General features: G+C 44.5%; 1 protein-coding gene across 2 annotated transcripts in view; it reads left to right on the top strand.

The window, feature by feature from the left end:
• The window catches only part of DET1 (DET1 partner of COP1 E3 ubiquitin ligase), a 455,614-nt gene that overhangs the window by 204,946 nt on the left and 229,770 nt on the right, over positions 1–20,898 (top strand). The window lies entirely within an intron of this gene.

The raw sequence follows: 20,898 nt of genomic DNA, 5'->3' as shown, positions 1-20,898 counted from the left end.
TCTGCCTGTAGATCGTTCTGTCCTTCCTTGTCTCACCCCTTAATGTGCACTTGAAAAAAACAGCAGAATCGCTGTCAGGCCTATTTGTTGTATCTTAACTGTTAAATGCACTGTATTCACTTAATCTGTCTGTGCAGACCGTTATCGCTTCAGAAATTCAAGGGATCTGAGCGACTGTTTTCTCCCCGTGTTCCCACCCTCCATGAGTGCCTTGAAACACTTGCCTGTGTATAGGCGCTTTATAAATAAACAATACCATACCAATACCATACCATCATTCAGAATCTTCAAGGCCTAAAAATGACAACTGTATTCCCTTGTTCCCTTCCAGCCTTGAAGCGCTTTGGAGCACTTCACTTGTGTAGATGCGCTTTATAAATTTACAATTACAATAGCGATAGCCTTGGCAGACCTGGAATCGTGTTTATGTAATCCACATGGAGGTGTTGGAAAGGCCCAATTGGGCGGGCTATTGCAGCTTCCACTGCTCGCAACGAATGGCACGCTTTGTATTTTTTTTGCATACAGTACAATCTTCCGCCATTTTTGGACAGAACCACTCTTCCCCAATGGGTGCAGGGAATAAAAGTCCCTACTTGTGGGCGGGATGATGCCGTTGAGTGAGTGTACTTTGCAACTATGCTACTGGAATCACTAGCTTGCCTGTGCTCTCCTTTCGCCATAATGCGTCTGTAGGGGATAAAGAACACCCTCTCCTTACCCATGGCTCCTTTTCCTCTAATGGTGCCCTCCCCATGAATTCCATTATCTTTGTGGCGGGCAATGAGCTATACCCTTCTTTCAATATTATATTGTGCACGCGTATGCGGGTGTTAGATGGGGTGTCAAACTCACTCAATTCTATAAAATATGCTGCACGCTTCGCTTCCGCACCTTCCTTGCCACGGAAGACCAAGTCCCCCCCTTCATGTGTACTTAGCACTTCACGACTGCTATGACTGATGGGAGTTGTAGTGTGTATGAGTACTGAACTGGTGTGTTATCAGAACATCAAAAGCCCCTCCTCTGCCATTGTGACAGCCCTGCATGCGCTGAAGACGTCACATAGGCTGAATCGGAATACACTGTAACCTCCTTGTCTTTGCGCGCTTCTAATGTCATTATAGGAGCAACTAAACTGCTGCTTGCGCTGAAAAATGTGATGGCAATCTAACGTGTGCTACAACCGCAACTGTCCTGTCCATATTTGTTGTTCCTACTGCTGTCTCAGCATGCCTTCGTCCCGTCGCCTGCTCTATCGTTGATGAACCATCAATGAAAAGTAGTTCCCCCCCTCCTTCGAGGGCATTCTCCCTCACCTTAGGGATGTTGTCATAGTGTACGTAGTGCAGTCATGCACATAGTCTCCTTCCTGCACTGGTTCAGCTATGAATGTTGCTGGGTTTACAATTCTGCATCTCGCTACTTTTATCGCCTTATTCAAGATGAACACCTCGTATCCGGATTCTCTCTGGGATGCAAATGTGCTTTTGGGCTTTTTGAGGCTCTGAAAGAGGGTATGCTCAACGTGAAGTGTGGTGCTGCACCCCATTATGATACTCGCCAACTGTTCTACTGCAAGGGTAGTGTCCTCTCATCACTAGGTCTAAATGCCTGCCATAGTAAGCCATTGGTTTGTATCCTAAGGTTGTCTTCTGTGTGAGTACATCTTTCATCGCTACTCTGTTGTGGTGTGAGAACAAGTAGAATTCGTCATTGTAATTGGAAATCTCTTGCACTGGAGCTGTGCGTGTTGCCTTCTTCAGCGGGTCAAATACTTCAGTCATTTTGTGTGTCCATGATAGGTTACCGTCCACCCTCTGTGCCTCACAAAGTGTTACGCTCACCTGGCTACCACAGGGGCGTCGGTCGGACCCGGACTGCTGGGGCCTCCACCCACGTGATGCGTAGTGCAGTGATGACTGATTGGATCTGCCCTCCTAATCTTGTCAGCTTGACCCATAGAAATATTCTCCTACAAGTGGAGAGATGGATTTAGCCACTTGTGGATTCAAGTGATGGCACGCCCACTGTCCTCCCCACTAATCACCTCTGAAGCGCCCTCTCAGCAATCTCACCTTATATTCTTGAAGGATGAGCCCTCTATCCTGCAAAGCACGCAGGGGCGCGTTGATGACCAGTTACTTCACTGGCCTGAGGATATTGGAAGAGTTGTAGACAAATCCTGACTCCAAAAGGTCCTGGCAAAGAGCCGTAAGTATATAGTTCGTAAGAGTTCAAAATGTCTGGAGTTCACTCCTGTCCAATTCCTCTTTTATCTTGCAGCTTTGACCCAATAGGAAGATTGACAGCTAAAAGTCTGTGTTACCCAACACTGTCCGGTAAATAATGCCAAGGGTTAAACTTGCTGCTTTCGCCTTATCTAACAGGTGCGGCATAAGAAGATGTGGCGTGCTGATGAATTATACCTCCGGCGGTAAAATCAGGTAAGCATATGGCGGTTAAAGAGATTGTCTCTGTCTGTTCTCTCTGCTCACCTTGTTGTTTCTTGTCCCCCTTAGGTGCTGGGATTCGGCGATGTAAAGATGGAGACAGCGCCGGATCGAAGAGATGCTGCTTGGAACAGTGAGTATGGCGCGGCGCTGCTGCTGGCGATGCAACGCTTTTAAAACAAATTCTTTCCTCTGGTTTGAAGATGCGATGAATCCGAAATCGGGTAAGAAATCGGGTAATACTCTTGTTCTAACCTTTGCTTCTTTCCTTCTTTCTAGGTGCTCCAGGTTCGAGGCGGGCGTGGCAGAAGGCTGGATGCTGCTGCTGGTACGGTGAATGTTAGGCTGCTGGATGCAGAATAACGCGAAGCGTGTGCTGCTCTTCGGGCGTGGTTTAAATAGCCTTCAAAGTAGACCCAGGTAGGTATTCCTCCCCGACCACACCCGAGTAACAAAATAGTCCCTAAGGTAAAGTAGTCCCTTCCAGGCCTCACATGGGCTTGGATCTTCTTGCAGCATGGTCTGCATCAGGTAAGTGTGCACTTATGAGCCTGGCGCCTATGGCACCAGAACTGATGTCCCATATGCGCCTGGCGCCATAGGCGCCAGGACTGAACCCAGACAGCCCCTAGCAGGGGTTGCTGGGTTTTCTCAAGGCAACATGATGCCTGCTCCAGAGACTGATGGGCGTGGTCTGAATGCCCGGGGGTATGCATCATGACAGCACTCCCCCTGAAGGCCCCTCCTAAGGTCGTTCCTCCCCTTGGTCCTGGTTTGTCTGGGAAGTCCCGATGCAATCTCTTCACCAATCGTGGTGCATGAACGTGGTTACTAGGCTCCCATGAGCTTTCCTGTAGCCCGTAACCTTTCCAATCGATTAAGTAAAAAAGTTTTGATTTAACCACCTTGGAGTCCAGGATGTTTTTCACCTCGAATTCAGGTTCTCCATCTATCAAGATAGGATCTGGTGGTTTGGTTAATCTTGTTCCTGGTTGAACTGGTTTTAAAAGTGAAACATGAAAGACAGGATGAATTCACATATTGGAGGGTAATTCCAGTTTGATGGCCACCGGGTTGATAATGGCCTTAATGGTGTAAGGTCCCAAATATCTAGGATTAAAAGTCTTGAGTTCCTTTCAGAGGTATGTGTTTTGTAGCTAGCCAAACCTGATCTCTAATTTGATACTGTGGCGTTTCACTTCTATGTAGATCAGCATTTTTCTTGTATTTCTCTTTTGCTTGCTTCAAATGTTCTGTAGCTTCCTTGAAGGCTTGTGTAATAGTAGAATGTAAATGACTAACTGCAGGCATTTCTAAGTGCTGAGGCGAATCGAGTTCTGAGGTTCGAGGGTGGTGTCCATATATGGTATAAAAGGGGCTTTGTCCGGTTCCTGAATGTACTTAGTTATTGTATGCATATTCGAAAATCCATAAAATATCTTTCCAATTACTTTCGGTCTGGTGAAGCATGAAACGAAGGTACTGTTCAAGGGTCTGGTTGGTCCTTTCCGTCTGACCATCGGTCTGGGGATGGTGACTGGTTGATAACCTTACGTCGATTTGCGCCAATTGGCAACATTTCTTCCAAATGTGAAATGAATTGACTACCTCGGTCAGAGACCAATACAGAAGGAAACCTGTGTATTCGAACGATGTTTTCGAGGAACTCCTCGGCCAGAATTGAAGCAGAAGGTAACCCCTTCAAAGGAATAAAGTGGGCCATCTTGGAAAAAAAAAAGATCCATGATAACTAGAATGGTGTTAAATCCATTACATGGAGGTAGATCAGTAATAAAGTCTAAAGATAAGGTGTGCCATGGTGTAGGTGGAATATCCAAAGGTTGTAAAAGGCCAGCTGGTTTTTTTCTTCTGACTCTTGTTTTGGGCACAAATGCCGCAAGACATCACAAATGACTTTATATCTATTCGCCAGGTGGGCCACCAGAATTGTCTCTGAATTTTAGCTTCGGTTTTTGCGATACCTGGGTGACCTTCCATTAGGGTATCATGATAATTGGAGATAACAAGTTCCTGTAATTCCTTGTGTGGTAGAAATAGTCGTCCTTGATAGTAGGGTAGGTCATTGATGACGGAGTAATTTGGGCCCTTCTTAACCCTGTCCTGCAGGGCTGCTGGATTGAAGAGTTGTTGGATTTTTAAATGAATTTCTTCTAGTGTCTGTAAAGTAGTTATGCCAAGAATTCTTTGTTCAGAAATTATAGGCACCGGCTCCGGGTTCGCATATGCTTCTTCCATTCCTATTCGGGATAAGGCATCTGCCTTGCCATTTTTACAGCCTGGTCGATAAGTGATCACAAAATCGAATTCGGCGGAGAACAATGCCCATTGAAGTTGGCGCGATGATTGGGCTTTGGCTGTTTTTAGATACTGCAAGTTCTGGTGATCGGTGATTACAGTAATGGTATGCCTGGCACCGAGAAGAAAGTGTCGCCAAGCCTTAAAGGCGGATTTGATGGCTAATAACTCTTTATCGGTAACCGCATAGTTTAACTCGGGTGCCGAGAACTTTCTGGACAGAAATGCCACTGGGTGAAGTTGACCAGTTTCAGGATCCTTCTGGGACAGGACAGCTCCCATGGCTAAACTGGATGCATCAGTTTCCACTATGTATGGAAGCTCTGGGCGTGGATGCTTTAAGACAGGCGCAGACGTGAAGTTTGCTTTCAGCTCTTGGAAGGCCTTTTCTGCCTCTTCGGTCCACAAGAAACGTTTGTTCTTTCGCAAAAGTGCTGTGATGGGATGTACAACATGTGGGAAGTCCGGAATGAACCTGCGGTAGAAATTGGCACATCCGAGCATGCTTTGTACGCCTTTAACTGAACTAGGTGATGGCCACTTGAGAATTGCGTCCACCTTTCGTGAGTTCATTCGGACTCCTTTTGGAGTCAAGATAAATCCAAGGAATTCAACTTCTGTAACATGAAAAACACATTTTTCCAATTTTGCATATAACTTTTGCTGGCGTAGTTTCTCAAGGACTGCACGTACATGCTTAACATGGTCTGATTCTGAGGAGGCGTACACAAGGATATCGTCTATGTATACGACAACACAGACGTCAATGAGTTCACGAAAGACATTGTTCATAAAATACTAGAAGGCTGCTGGTGCATTGCACAACCCAAAGGGCATCACCTGATATTCGAATAATCCGTACTTGGTGCGAAAGTGTGTCTTCCATTCGTCGCCTTTCTTTACACGTACCAGATGATATGCCCCTCGGAGATCTAACTTAGTGAAGATACAAGCATCCTTTACTTGGTCTAGTAATTCGGGGATCAGAGGCAATGGGTACCGTTTTTTTACTGTAATCTGATTTAGTGCGTGGTAGTCTATGCACATTCTAAGGTCACCTTCCTTTTTTGGCACGAAGAACAAAGCTGAGGATACAGGAGACTTGGAAGGGCGAATAAAGCCATTAGCCAGGTATAGGTCCGAGTATTGCCGTAGGTGAAGATTTTCAGGTTCCGTGGGGGCGTAGATTCTATTGCATGGGGGTTGTGCACCGGGTAGAAGGTGAATCTGACAATCGTACGATCTGTGAAGTGGTAATTGGCCTGTTCTTTTTGAAAAACATCCTGAAATTTTTGATACTCCTGAGGTAACTGCACGATTGGGTTGATGACTGTGGCCAAGCCTTTGTTCGGGGTTTTCTCCAGGTAACAGGTGTGTGCACAATCCGGGAAGGTTATTCTCTTCTCTCGCCATTCAATACAAGGATTATGTGTTTCCAACCACGGCATCCCCAGTATTATTTGAAACTGTGGGGCTTTGATTAAATCAAACACAATAGTCTCTCGATGCCCATCTTGACCCAACAGTGTCATCTCTGTAGTGGAATGAGTTGCAGGCCCAGAGGCAATTTCAGTTCCATCGACTGTGGTGTTGACATCCAAAGTGGTCTTTTTGCAAAGAGGTAGATTCATCCTTGAAGCCAATGCGTGGTCCATATAGTTCCCTATGGCCCGCTATCAATGTATGCCCTTACTGCGTGCATACGTGAGGGTTGTCTAGGATCAATTAGGACCATTGGTATGATCAGATGCAAGGTCTGAGTGTCCTTCTTTAAGCTCGGCAAGCGGACCTCTACGCTTGTCGGGCGTGGTCGTTTTCCGAATCAGGCTCTTTTGGGCTTTTATCAGCAACTCCTACCACCTTCTTGGGTGGTTTTATAGGGCAATCCCGTAGAAAATGTCCTGAGGTTCCACAGTACAGACACAATTGCATCTGTCTTCTTCTTTCCCTTTCCTTTTGAGTTAAGGGTCCTTTGACCCCCCTCAATTTGCATAGGTTCTGATGCATTCCTTTGGGGGAAACGTTGGATTTAACCAATAACCGATTTTCGAACATAGCTCGATCAGCCTTTCTATTCTGGAGTCGATGATCCAGCTGGACCACGAAGTCTATAAACTCTGCGCAATCCTGAGGTGGGTTCACAACTTGAGCCAAGACGTCTTTAAGTTCTCGCCGAAGTCCACGATGAAACAATGTAATTCGTTTTTCCTCAGGCCATCCTGTTTCCACTATCAATCTATTGAAGGTTGCGATATAGCTTAGCAGATCCTGGTTACCCTGTCGTAGGGACAAAAGTTCGTTATCCAGGGCCTGTCCTTGGGAGTGCCGGGCAAATAGTCTTTCCATGCTCGTTTGAAAGCCCTGAAAATCCTGAAGAATTGGGTCATCCTGAGTGACAAGTGGAATTGACCAATCAGCTGCACTGCCGCTGAGATATGATAATACAAAGGCTACCTTGGCTTGATCGTTTGGGAAGGCTCCTTTTCTGCATAAAAAATGCACGCGGCATTGGTTCATAAACACGGCGAACCTCTTGGGATCTCCGGCAAAGCGTTCAGGTGAAGCTAATGGAATATTTCCTGGTAGGTTTATTTGCACAGGTTTACTCAATAACACAGGAGCTGGATTTCCCCCGGAACCAGGTAGGGGTGCTTGTCCAGCTTGATTTTGCAGAAGTTGTCTAGCGAGATCTGTGCGCTCCTTCGATACAATTAGTTCTCTTCTGAGGGCATTAGTCTCTTGGCGAGCGGACTGCACTTCCGCCCTAAGTTCCCCCAATAGTTGGGCCAGTTGGTCGGTTTCTGAGGTTTCCATAACGCCCGGTTGGGTATTTGTAGATAGGCTTTGAATTCTGTTACGCTCACCTAGCTCCCACAGGGGCGTCGGTCGGACCCGGACTGCTGCGGCCTCCACCCACGTGATGCGTAGTGCAGCGATGACTGACTGGATCTGCCCTCCTAATCTTGTCAGCTTGACCCGTAGAAATATTCTCCTACAAGTAGAGAGATAGATTTAGCCACTTGTGGATTCAAGTGATAGCACCCCCACTGTCCTCCCCACTAATCACCTCTGAAGCGCCCTCGCAGCAATCTCACCTTATATTCTTGAAGGATGAGCCCTCCATCCTGCGAAGCACGCAGGGGCGCGTTGATGACCAGTTACTTCACTGGCCTGAGGATATTGGAAGAGTTGTAGACGAATCCGGACTCCAAAAGGTCTTGGCAAAGAGCCGGAAGTATATAGTTCGTAAGAGTTCAAAATGTCTGGAGTTCACTCCTGTCCAATTCCTCTTTTATCTTGCAGCTTTGACCCAATCGGAAGATTGACAGCTGAAAGCCCTCCGGTAAAAGTCTGTGTTACCCAACACTGTCCGGTAAATAATGCCAAGGGTTAAACTTGCTGCTTTCTCCTTATCTTACAGGTGCGGCATAAGAAGATGTGGCGTGCTGATGAATTATACCTCCGGCGGTAAAATCAGGTAAGCATATGGCGGTTAAAGAGATTGTCTCTGTCTGTTCTCTCTGCTCACCTTGTTGTTTCTTGTCCCCCTTAGGTGCCGGGATTCGGCGATGTAAAGATGGAGACTGCGCCGGATCGAAGAGATGCTGCGTGGAACGGTGAGTATGGCGCGGTGCTGCTGCTGGCGATGCAACGCTTTTAAAACAAAGTCTTTCCTCTCGTTTGAAGATGCGATGAATCCGGAATCGGGTAAGAAATTGGGTAATACTCTTGTTCTAACCTTTGCTTCTTTCCTTCTTTCTAGGTGCTCCAGTTTCGAGGCGGGCGTGGCAGAAGCCGCTGCTGGCACGGTGGACGTTACGCTGCTGGATGCAGAATAACGCGAAGCGTGTGCTGGCTGCTCTTCGGGCGTGGTTTAAATAGCCTTCAAACTAGTCCCAGGTAGGTATTCCTCCCCGACCACACCCGAGTAACAAAATAGTCCCTACGGTAAAGTAGTCCCTTCCAGGCCTCACATGGGCTTGGATCTTCTTGCAGCATGGTCTGCATCAGGTAAGTGTGCACTTATGTGCCTGGCGCCTATGGCGCCAGGACTGAACCCAGACAGCCCCTAGCAGGGGTTGCTGGGTTTTCTCAAGGCAACATGATGCCTGCTCCCGGGGCTGATGGACGTGGTCTGGATGCCCGGGGGTATGCATCATGACACAAAGCTTGTTTAATAGGGGTCTTGTGTATGTACTGTAGTTGAATACCCAGGCTGCAATAATTACAGAGGCCCAAGAATTGCTGCATCTATCTCACTGTCAGTGCAGCAGCGTTCTAAAGACCGCCTCAACTCTTCTGGAGTTACCTTTCGGCCTTCCTGTGATATCAACTGTCCAATGTACAACACTTCCTCCTGGCAATATTGTAGTTTTGTCTTGTCTACTCTGTAACCCTTTTCTGCCATTACTGTCAACAAGTGTCTCCTCTTCCGGTTTCTATATAGATAGGAGGTCAAGTGCTGTGACTCTTCGTGGAGTGGTACAGAGAAGAAAATGTTCTTCAAATCTGTGAAATGGGTAGCTTGAACACTGGGTACTCACACTAGGTCTTCCTCGACAAATGGTGGTGGTGCCTTTTTCAGCAAAACCATTTTCTATGGCACTTCTGTGTATTCTTACCCAATAGGTAATGCTTATGGAAAACACTGTCTCGACATCTGAATGGTCATCTCAAAACAGTTCCTCATCTGTCAAGTCAGTCCGTGCCCTTCTACTACCGCAATTATTGTCCGCCATGCTCGTCCATTGTCAGCCCCATGCAATGCTACTCTTTCGTCCCTTACTATAATTGGCTCCAGTTCTTTTGATAACATCTCTCCTTCCCTCTCACCTAGGGGAATCTTTGGTCTGAACAAAAACTTGTTGGGTTTAAATAGCAGTTTGCCTTCTATCCCCAGAAGCCATGCTACCAGCACTTCCACTCCATTCTGGAAAAGCTCAGGGTTCGCTAGCACCCCCTTCTGCACAGTTTTTCCGCAATATGCCTGAATAAGTTCCCTCAAATTCATGTAGTGAATCCCTGGAGTTGAACATACTATCCCCTGATCGGTGAATGAGATAGTCATGTTAAGTCGGCTCATCATGTCCCTACCCATTATGTTTATGGCGTCTGTCAGGAATAGAACAATGGCATAGTCGGGTCATGTTCTCTTATGGAAATCGGAACTTCATCAGTAAAAGGAACCAATTCTGTAGCCCCAGAGAATCCCTGCACATTCATGCCAATGTCTGCCATCGGGTATCTCCCTTCCCTAATACAGGATTGAATTGGCCCTGTATCCTTGAGAAAAGAGCAATTCTTGTCACCCCTATACGTGGTACCTTGTTCCGGTAGGGTGTAACAGATGGGATCGAACACATCAGGTTTGTATGTGGGTTTTCCTATTGTGACTATGTCAACCCTGTCCTGGTAACAGGGTTGCCCCCCACTAGAGACAACTCCCCCCCACCCCCCACATTCGTACAGGAGTCTGCATCGTCGAGTCTGTGTGTCATGGCTACACTGTTCTGTTGCAGCGGTGCGTGCTGTGCTGGTTGAGATGGCTGCACATTTTTCCAGTGCTTGTGTTGCATGTGTCATGGGTTGGTATGGCTGCATTGGCGTGCTTTGTGCTTGCATCGGTTATGGCGCGTTTGCCTGCTCATGCGTTTCATCTTGGCCATAATAGTCGGCCTGTTCTGTCTGGCATTTTGGCTGGTGTGCCATTCCCCCATTCTGTTGTATTCCGTCCCTGCACATTTGTGATGTGTGACCTATCCTTCCGCATAGCCAGCATTGTATTGGACCCCCCCCTGGTCTCGGCTGCCCCCCATTAAATCCATCTCCACCCTGTTGCATCAGGTATCTGACCCTCTTCCCCCGGCACTAATCATCCCCTTGGCCAGTGGTTTGCATCACTCAAACCTCCTCCTACTGTCTGCAGTCGATCGCCCCTTCCATTGTATACTTCGATAGCTTCTTTGGCACTTACTTCACCTCTTCCTGCTTTCTCTCCTCACACTTCTTTCTAGCCTTCTCCTGCATTAACTGACAATAGTGTAGATTAGTTTATTTCTAGATCGCACCTAACCCTGAGGTACCTGGGCGCTTGAGCATAATTGAATTGTTACAGGTACAGTTACAAGGAGAAACGGCAGGTGCATAAGGTCCATGTTACAGGTTGGTCGAAATGACAACAATGGTATTAGATACATGAAGCTGAGGAACAATCCTCACTAACAGGACAAGCTAATTGGTTTCTCAACGGTCATAAATAATAGAAGAATGGACCAGCGGAAAAAGGTTGGTGTTGCTGGGCAAAAAGCCATTCGTTCACTTTGGATCTGAATGTCCAGAAAGAAGACTCGGCTCTGATGGTATGAGGGAGCGCATTCCAATACATGGCTGCTAGCACCGGGAAGCTAGACCCCCCTGCAGTTTTCAGTTTGTATTTGGGGATTTTGATTGATTTTGAGGCAGTGAAGGTATGAGGATCTAGTAGGTCTCATAGGTAGATTCCTTGGGAATTTGTCGGTCAGGTATTTAGGGGCATTGTTCGCTGGGCATTTATGTGTGATGACTAGTATGCGCACCAGGATTCTATATCGTACCGGAAGCCAATGTGTGTCCCGCCTGATGGCAGAAATATGATTAGAACAGGGGATATTAAGGGCAGATGTAAGGGCATTATTCTGCAGACCTTGTAATCTGTTCAGATTACGCTCAGTAGTACCAAAGAATAAGGTGCTACAATAAGGATAGGATCAAGGCTCTGGCCAGCGTAAGGCAGCTAAGCGTGGACAAAAAGGGTTTGCACGCGTTGGTGAGTTTGTTGGTATATGTTGTAGTAGATTTTGTAGTATTAACTTGTTGGTTGAGGGAGAGGGTGGAGTCTAAATAAACACCTAGGGATTTTACTTCCTTAGCGACTTTGATGATTTTCCCATCAATGTTGAAAGTTTTGTATCGAGGATCAAGTCTATTCAGACGTGCTAGAGAGCCAACGGTAAGAAGTTCCTTCTTGTTTTTGTTTAAACAGAGGCTGTGGGCTGCCATCCAGGCCAGTATTTCCAGGTAAATCTCATTTAATATTTTGGAGTTTTTGTTGTAGTTCCCAGTGCGTGTAATGAGGACCTTGGTGTCATCTGTGTACTTTCTGTAAGTGAAACCCATGTTATCAAAACTATCAAAGAGGAGCTTAGTGAAGATATTATAAAGCGTGGGTGACACGCAGGACCCCTGCGGGACTCCGCAGTAGATGGGTACTGGTTCAGCCGACGCTTTGGGAGAAAAAACCCTAGTTGATCTGTTATACAAGAAGGATTGGATCTAGTTGGCGGCGTTGGGAGAGAAAGCAGCAGCAATAGATGTTTGGTCAAGATCTGATGGTCGACTAGATCAAACGCTGCTGATAGGTCCAGCAATAAGATAGCCAGGTTACCCTTGTCTTTGGCTTCATCCATTTGGATCCTAAGATCCAGTAAGGCAGAGTCTGTGCCGTGCCTCGGTCTGAAACCAGACTGCCGTAGGCCTAGAAGATTATTATCTTCCAGATGTTTTTGAATTTGAAGAAAGGCTGCCCTATCAAGTATTTTTAGGAGAAACGGCACTGTTGTTATGGGTCTGTAATTAGTGGCGCGAATAGCAAAGTGAATTGCTAAAGTCAATTGCTGTCTCGCTGGAGCTGGAGCTTGCCGGGTTGCCAGTCGTTTTCGCTGGACGAATCCTCTGTCCCGCTGTACTGTGCTGACCCCACCCTGTTGGTGCCGTTGGATTGCTCCCATTGGTTCACCGATCCCACCTATCCCACAAGTTTTGCTTAAAAAGCTTGTGCATGCGCGAATGCGCGCGCGAATAGCAAAGTGAATTGCTAAAGTGAATTGCTGTCTCGCTGGAGCTTGCCGGGTTGCCAGACGTTTTCGCCGGACGAATCCTCTGTCCCGCTGTACTGTGCTGACCCCGCCCTTTTGGTGCCGTTGGATTGCTCCCATTGGGTAGGAGCAACACTGGACTTTGGACTTTGGGCTACATTCTGAGGCCCTGATTGGCGGACTGTTAGTGACATTTTTCTTTTGTGTTTTTTCCTTTTTTGTTGTTTCCTGTCTAGTTCACCGATCCCACCTATCCCACAAGTTTTGCTTAAAAAGCTTGCGCATGCGCGAATGCGCGCGCAAATAGCAAAGTGAATTGCTAAAGTGAATTGCTGTCTCGCTGTCTAGCGGGAAAGCGGGTGTGGGTGGCTTTGTAAGTTTTCTTTCTTTATTTATTTAATTTTAATTTTATTTGTTGTAGGTTTTCGTCTTTCTCCTTTTTACTTAATTTAGTTTCCATTATTATATTTATCGCATGCCGGACTAATTTATTGACATCTGGCATGCCGGAATCGTTTGTTAATATTTATAATCCATTGCCCTCTCGTCCAGACAAGGTCCTCTTAAGTACACGGGCTAAAGAACAAAAAGAGAGACTCCGAGCGAGCTCACTTAATGTGGATATTCGATCATTTTATACAACAAGAGTTGGTTCAGGGAAGCAAACGCTAAGCATCCAGCGTGACATTCAGCCGCCGACTCTTTCTGTCCCAGAATCTAACCTGATCCCGGATCCTCATGTTAATTGTGCTAACATGGGGGAGGCGACAGCTGTCCCTATAACTGTGGCTGAAGTTTATCTACCCGCAGATGTGGCTTTAAAAAAATCCTGAGAGCAACTTAGTTACAATTTGCTCCAAACAGGATGTGCCGGACCATCTTGCTGGTCCCGCAATTGGGCAGCAACCCCACTTAAGATTCGAGGTGGCCGACGCCACAATCTCTATGGGTTATTCAACAGGTGAAATTGGTATTACTCAAACTATGCGATTTGCGGTTAATCCGAATGTTCAATCTTTAATTGTTCCCCCCCAGGTGCCTCTATGCTCTGTCGAAGCACAGCGCATATTACATGCTGAGTCTGCCAAATTAACAACGGTGGGGGAGTTTGGTAATGATACATTGGCCTCCATCCTGGCGTCTAGCCCTCAAGAACTCAAGTCCCATGATGTTCTTTACATTTGTTCAAATACGGGTGATTTGATCCAACTCACTGAAATCTCACAGTCTCAAACAAGCGGGTGTAACGATCAGGCTTATAAGTCAAACTCTCTTCCACCAACAGAGTCTAAAAATCCTGATCTATATAAATCACTGGTGTTATTTGATAAGTCGCCATCTCCAATATCTAATACCTCCTTTGTAGCTCCTACACCTAGGCGCACCAGATTTTCAGAACCCGACCATAGTCATCCATACTTTATTCGCGATAGCCAGATGCCATACAAGGAAAACAGATTCTCCTTTCCTGAGGCTCCGGCACTAAATAATACTTTGAGTGCCATGAATACCGCTCTCTTATCCTTGGCTAAATTATATGAATCCCTTGATGAAAAGATGCGTTCGCAAAATAGTGAACTGCATATGTTACACATGTTCTTGAAGGAAGAACAAAAGGCATGTAGTTTGTTACCCAGGCCTAGTATTTATAAAATGATTAATCAATCTATACAGACAAATCCATGCATAGAATCTGGTGTGTTGTCATCAAATTTGACATCTGAACAACCATTCTCTAATACCACTTCTGATGTTAGATCACACCTTCCCGCGGGCATTTCGTCCGTGTCCATATTGGAGGGCCAAATCACATTGCCCATTGTACAAGAACCTTCTTCGCTTCCAATTTCTGTAATGAAAAATGGGATAACCCCAAAAGTTTTGGGTGTCTCATTCGCCCCCTTGTTTGGTAACTCTAAAAATCCATCTGTAGCAACCTTGGGTTGCACCCTAGGTGAACCAGCACCTAAAAAGTTCCAATCTTCTTATACCACAAAAACAAAAGCGAAGAAAGTTACTAAGTTGGCTGTATCGGCCAGAAAAAAGCGAAAATTATATGATGATATGGAAATTCAGTCCCCTAGACAGGAAACTTTAATATATCAACCATTAGATGATTTGGTGGAAGTAGTAGATTCTTCAACTACTAACCAAATACATCATAGCACTCGGTCTCCAAGAGTGGAGTCCTTGATGCAATCTGTTTCCAATGAAAGTTTCCATCCACTAGCCATCTCACAAGGGATACAGGCCTTAGACACAGGTACTGCCTGTATACTTGACTCTACAGTGGCTGTAAACTTGTCAAGAACACCCATTGACATTATTCAAGAAGTGCGAGCAGAATTAAGAGCCTCCTTTCACAAGCAGATTAAAGCTAGTGAGGCTCTTGTACAGCGTTTCAGTGCCTCAGCTAACAAGAGCAAGATTGAACAAACTATTTCTATTGACCTACAAGAGGTGAGGGGAAAAACCAGATACAGCACTCTGTTGATCTTTTACAGGATCTACGAGAGGAGATTCGTGCATCGTTTTAAAGGTATACTAGTGAAAATGAATATAGTAAGTTATCAAAACAAGGTTCATTATACACATTTGATCCTAACACTCAGAATTCTCAAAAGGGTCTACCTAACATTGATCCTCTAATAAAGGGTCCGATGAAAGCACAGAACATACCCTTGCGCAAACCCATGGAGGAAGGTTCTAGGCGCTCTATAGCCCCCAGCACGAGACAACAGAGCGAGTTCAGTTCTAGATCATCCAGGCACACTGGTAATGTCCATTTTAAAAATCATTACCGTCTTTTGATAAGATGTCGTGGCCACCCCTTTTCTACATATGATCTCAATCGAGCAAGCATATTGAATATCTGTGCCAATATTGCTGCTCTTGAAGACATTACATCAGCTGACATTAGTTTGGTCGAGTTTACCAACGATCGCGACCTCACAGAAGCACGTATATTTGTGCAGTCAAGAGTGGTACTAAACACAATATGGCTGGCTCGTACTGCCTTTTACAACTTAGGCTTTATAGTGACACAAGATGTATCCCATGAGGATCAGACACAATTCATTGATGATCATTCTAAAAATCGCATATATGGTGAAAAGATGGCCTCTAATACATCAGAGATGGGACCTATGCATAATGCTTGGTCCCGCAGTAGGGATCATGTGGGCTCGTAACTAGTTCAGAAGCTCGATTTAGTTAGTCTACTTTCCTGGAACACAAGAGGGTATAAACATTTTCTTAATAATGAAAATAAGGATCTCTCACAATTTGATATCCTGGTGTTTCAGGAAACATGGCTCCGTAATGTTCCAACCTGGGACATATATAACATCTTGATGGTTCCAGCGGTGGAGGCAGTTAAAGGTCGCCCGATGGCAGGGCTCTTTATGGCCTTCCGCAAGGATAAGAATATCGAAGTTATCTGGCACAAGACGTTTCCTCCATGTTTTCAATATGTAAAAATTTGCGTTGCCGACAATTTTTGTGCCTTGATAAATATCTATTGGGAGAAAAAACATATTTCTTCGAATGAATTCTTCGATACTATCAGAAAGATCCTTGACCAACTTTCATTGGACGTGACCATTACCAACACACTCATAATGGGGGATTTAAATTTGCATCTTTTTGCTCCAAAACAATGGTGCCCCTTATCCGATGAATGTTGTTGGCTAACCTTAATGGCTGACCGTAATTTTCTAATGGTCAATGGATCAATATCTGGAGATGTTCCCCCTAAATCTACTTGGCACAATTTTCACTGCTTTGCAACGTTGGATTATATCTTTGTTAATGCCAACTTTCTGAACAACATATCTAAATTTTCTATTAAGCAGACCCACTTGAGTGATCATAGTTGGTTACAACTAGCATATGAATGGCCTAAAACAAAATCACTTCCTTTAAATATGAATGCGGCAAACTTACGGCTCAATAATGTTGGTAATCGTGTACATTGGTCCAAGTGGAAACTGCATCAACTTAGAGACACCTTGTCGGCACAATATGCTGATGACGCTGACTGTCTTAGCGGTTGCTACGTTCATGCCATCCAACGTTTTGCTAATCAGAGGTCTCGATATAAAGGTTCTACTCAGTTACATCAACATGCCTTTGATCTAGAAGTAAAACGTAAGAAATGTGAACTAAGAAGGGATATCAAAGATCTGTTAAATAGGCACGCTGACGTCCCAGGAGCTAACCAAGATCAGATTAAACAATTAAAATGGACGTATAAAAACTGGATTAGAAATCGGCGTGCGACCCAATATCAATATGATGGGGAGGTCATGTTAAAGCAAATTATCCTTAAGTCAACAGCAAGTATTTGGGCATTATTAAATAATACTGGGTTGAAAACTCAACATTCACTACAAGTTAACTCCATCTCACATGAATCTTGGAATTATTTTTATGGCACTATATACACTTCACCCTTTACTGATCTTGGTTTAACATGGGACGGCAGTGTGGCCAATCATTTTGTCAACTTTGATCGTAAGGATATATTATTTCTTATATCCAAATTGAGCGAGTCTAGAGCAGCTGGACCGGATGGATTACACAATGTAATGATCAAACATCTTTCGGCAGATATTTTGTTTGACATGTTTAATCACATTATGCTTACTGGCCTGGTGCCGCCGAATTGGCAAACATCGATTATTCTCCCAATTTTTAAGAAAGGTGATCGAAGGGATCCAGCCTCGTATAGACCAATTGCGTTGCTGGACTGCCCTGGAAAAATTTTTGCCCGATTAATCCTGGGTGAATTTAACCGCTGGTTAGATCAACTGTGCCTGCAAGATTCCTTTCAAACAGGATTTGTCCGTGGACTGGGTACTGCTGTTAATTTGATAACTTTGAAAGCCATTATCCATTTGAATATGCAATGCAACCAAGCGATTTACATGGCCTTCGTTGATTTCAAGGCAGCTTTCGATTTAGTCCTGAGGGAACTATTATTCAAGAAATTAATGGATGCAGGGTGCCCATGGAATATACTTAAATGGATCATCCAGTTACATTCCAATACATCCATTTCAATTCGCCTGAATAACGAGGGCCTGTTGTCTGAGCCCATACAAACTACGAGGGGATTGAAACAAGGATGTTTATTGGCGTCAGCATTGTTTAACTTTTTTCTATTAGATTTTGGTTTATGTATTGAAGGTCTGATTGTTGATTCTCCCAAACTACAAGGTGTAGCAATTCCTTGGCTCTTATACGCCGACGACATGGTATTAGTATCCAAGACACCCTCTGGCCTATGTAATATGCTAAGTGCCTTGGATATATATGTGGAACGAAATTGCATTAGTATCAACACCAATAAAACTCAGGTAATGCAATTCGGCTGTAATAAGGGTCGGAGCCGGTGTTGCTGGCAACTACAGGGCACTAAGCTGCAGCTTATCTTATCCAAGCATATCTACTTGGGAATTTGTGTCTTCAGTAGATTTTCGGATAAAACACAAGATCATCTTTTTTCGAAGCTTCAGAATGCTTTATCTCAACTCCAACTAATTTGGGCTAAATATTGCAAATTTACTATTAAACCATTGGTTATATATTATAAGCAAAAATGTGTGCCCTCCATCTTATATGGATCTGAAGTGGAGATATGTCTAACATATAAATACTGGGCTAATTTCGAAAGCAATTATTGGAAAAGAGCGCCTATGCTCCCTAAATCTGAGTCTATTACGATCATTCGATATGAATTAGGTCTTATATCACTCTATGCTGCATTTAAATGGAAATTATGTCTTTTGTATAGAAAGTGCATCATGAAAGAGAGCACTAATGGATTACTCGATATTATATCTAATTACCTATTAGCAGCAGAGGAGCACTTCCCAACGAAATGGCGGGCTAATGTCACAAAAATATTGACAGGCGCTGACATCTCCGAAGCCCTACTCATTGAAAATCCCAATAAAGCGAAAAAGAAACTATGGGAATCTGATTGGATTAAAACCCGTGAAGCGTGCTTGAAAATAATTAAATTTGAGTCAAACCCTTTTGCTTTAAAACATCAGGGACATATTGAAAAATATCTTAACCAATCACCACACCCTCAACATCGCACTGACTTTTTGCGTTTTAGATTGAATATCTGGCCTACTAGAGAAATTTTGTTTAGATGGAAGAAGATATCAGTTCAAAATTGTCGATTTTGCCATCAAGGAGTGGAAACATTGAAACATCTAGTGATTGAATGCGTCGCCCTTTTACCATCTAGAATAATGTACTTTAAGCATTTGATCAACAAGCCAATAGTGATGCACAATGAATTGTGGTCAATATTATTTCAAGGCCATTCAAAACAACTGAGGTACGCCCTTGTAAATTTTCTAAATGCTTTAGAAATTAAGTTACCAGAAATAGATGCTATTAACACAGCGTAGTTGTGATGATTATATGTATCTTACACTGGAGACTGAGCCTTGTTCTGAGTGAGTAATAATCAATATGTAACATCTTAATAGTGAGTTTAACAATTGTATATTTGGAAATATGGATGTATAATTTTTATTTTAAAAGTTTGTAATGTGATGATTATCTTCTCTTGTTGAAAGGTCAGGTTTTACTGATCAAAACAACAATAAATAAAAAAAAATTAAAAAAAAAAATTAGTGGATACATTAGGGTCAAGGTTGGGTTTTTTGATGAGAGCCATAACCCAGGCCTCTTTGAGGTTGTTGGGGACAGAGCAGCTATTAATGGATGAATTGATCACCACAGTGATGAATGGTGCTGATTCTTTAGCTCCATCCTTGATGACTGTCGCTGGGCAGATCTCTCCCTGGCATCGTGAAGGTTTAAGCCCCAAGATGACGTTTTCCTCTTCTATTGTAGTGACTGATGAGAAGAGGAATGGCTGGCATTGGGATGGTTGAGGGGCAGATGGTTTGCGTGAGTAAGCACTTGGATCTAGGCTATTCTTTTTGGTCTCTATTTTTGCTTGTAGTAGCGCTATTTTGTCTGAAGAGGCTTTCTGGATATTAGCACACCAGGCGTTATCCTTAACGCAGACTTCAGTAGGAGGATCTGGGGACTCAAGTTCCCTTAGAATGGAAAAGAGCTCTGTGGTGACGGATTTGGCATTTTGGATTCTGTTGTTATAGATCCCTTTTTTTGGTATTGATAATGGCAGCCTTCTATGTTGTGGCGGCGGTGGAGAACTTTTGCATGTTAGGCCTTGAAGGGGTCTTTCTCCATTTGGCTTCGGAGGATCTTTTAGCATTGCAGAGTGCTTTTAATTCGGCTGTGAACCACTTGTTTAGGTGGGCTACCGGTTTGGCCTTTCTAATTTTGAGCGGGGCAATTTTATTGAGAGCTTGTTCAATGGTGCCGTTGTACAGGTCTACCAGAGAAGAAGAGTCCATGTCAAGATTGTGGCTTGAGTCAGTAATAGGCCGTAGCAAAGGTAGTAAATTGTCTAAGTTAATATTGCGATTGTTTCTGGGCAGGGATTGAGGGGCCAGGGCCGTGTTAGTGTTGGCATGGGCATCCCTGTATGGAGAAGGTGATGCAGTGATGATTAGACCAAGCACATTGTGTATTGTTAAGGATAGTACGAACACAGTTTAGGTCGGCTAGCCAATATAGTGTTCTGCCTTTGATGTGGGTAGGTTTGTTGATGCGTTGTTTGAAGGCAAGCTGTGTAATGGCGTTGTCTATATTGGAGGCATTGGGTTCGTTTGGGTCCTGCAGACCAAGGTTAAGGTCTCCCAACAAAAAGATTTGTGAATTGGGTTTGGTGTTGTGAGTCAGGAGGTGGGTGATGTCTTCCTCAAAGGAGGAGATGGCCCTTGGGGGTCAGTAGATGAGGTGGAGTAGAATGGTTCGATTAACTGTGAGCGGGAGTTCAACTGAAATGAGTTCTGCTGAAGGGAAGTATGCAGATGAGCATTCCCTGAGGCTCAGGTGTGATTTGGCTATAAAGCCCACTCCGCCATCTTTGTCTGTGCCTCGGTCTGTTTCGGATGATTGTAAAGTTATCTGGAATAGCTAGTGATAGGGTGGGCCCTGCCGCTAGGTGTAGCAAGGTCTCTGTTACAGCAAGGCAGTCTAGTTGGTTAGTAATAATAAGGTTGGCAATGTCCAGGGTGTGGGCTACCAGGGAGCGTGCATTGATGAGAGCTCATTTCATGTAGTTATGTCTAAATCTGATGTTCCAGGTGGAGGAGTGGGGTGTGTGGGAGAGCAAACATTTTTGCCGGCTTGAGTGGATGCAATAGGAGGGGTTGTAG

The sequence above is a fragment of the Ambystoma mexicanum genome, chromosome 11, assembly GCF_040938575.1.
Source record: "Ambystoma mexicanum isolate Mex_15411 chromosome 11, UKY_AmexF1_1, whole genome shotgun sequence".
NCBI classification, from domain to species: Eukaryota; Metazoa; Chordata; class Amphibia; order Caudata; family Ambystomatidae; genus Ambystoma; species Ambystoma mexicanum.
Note: the sequence above shows the minus strand (reverse complement) of the source record. Positions and strands in the feature narration are given on the sequence as shown.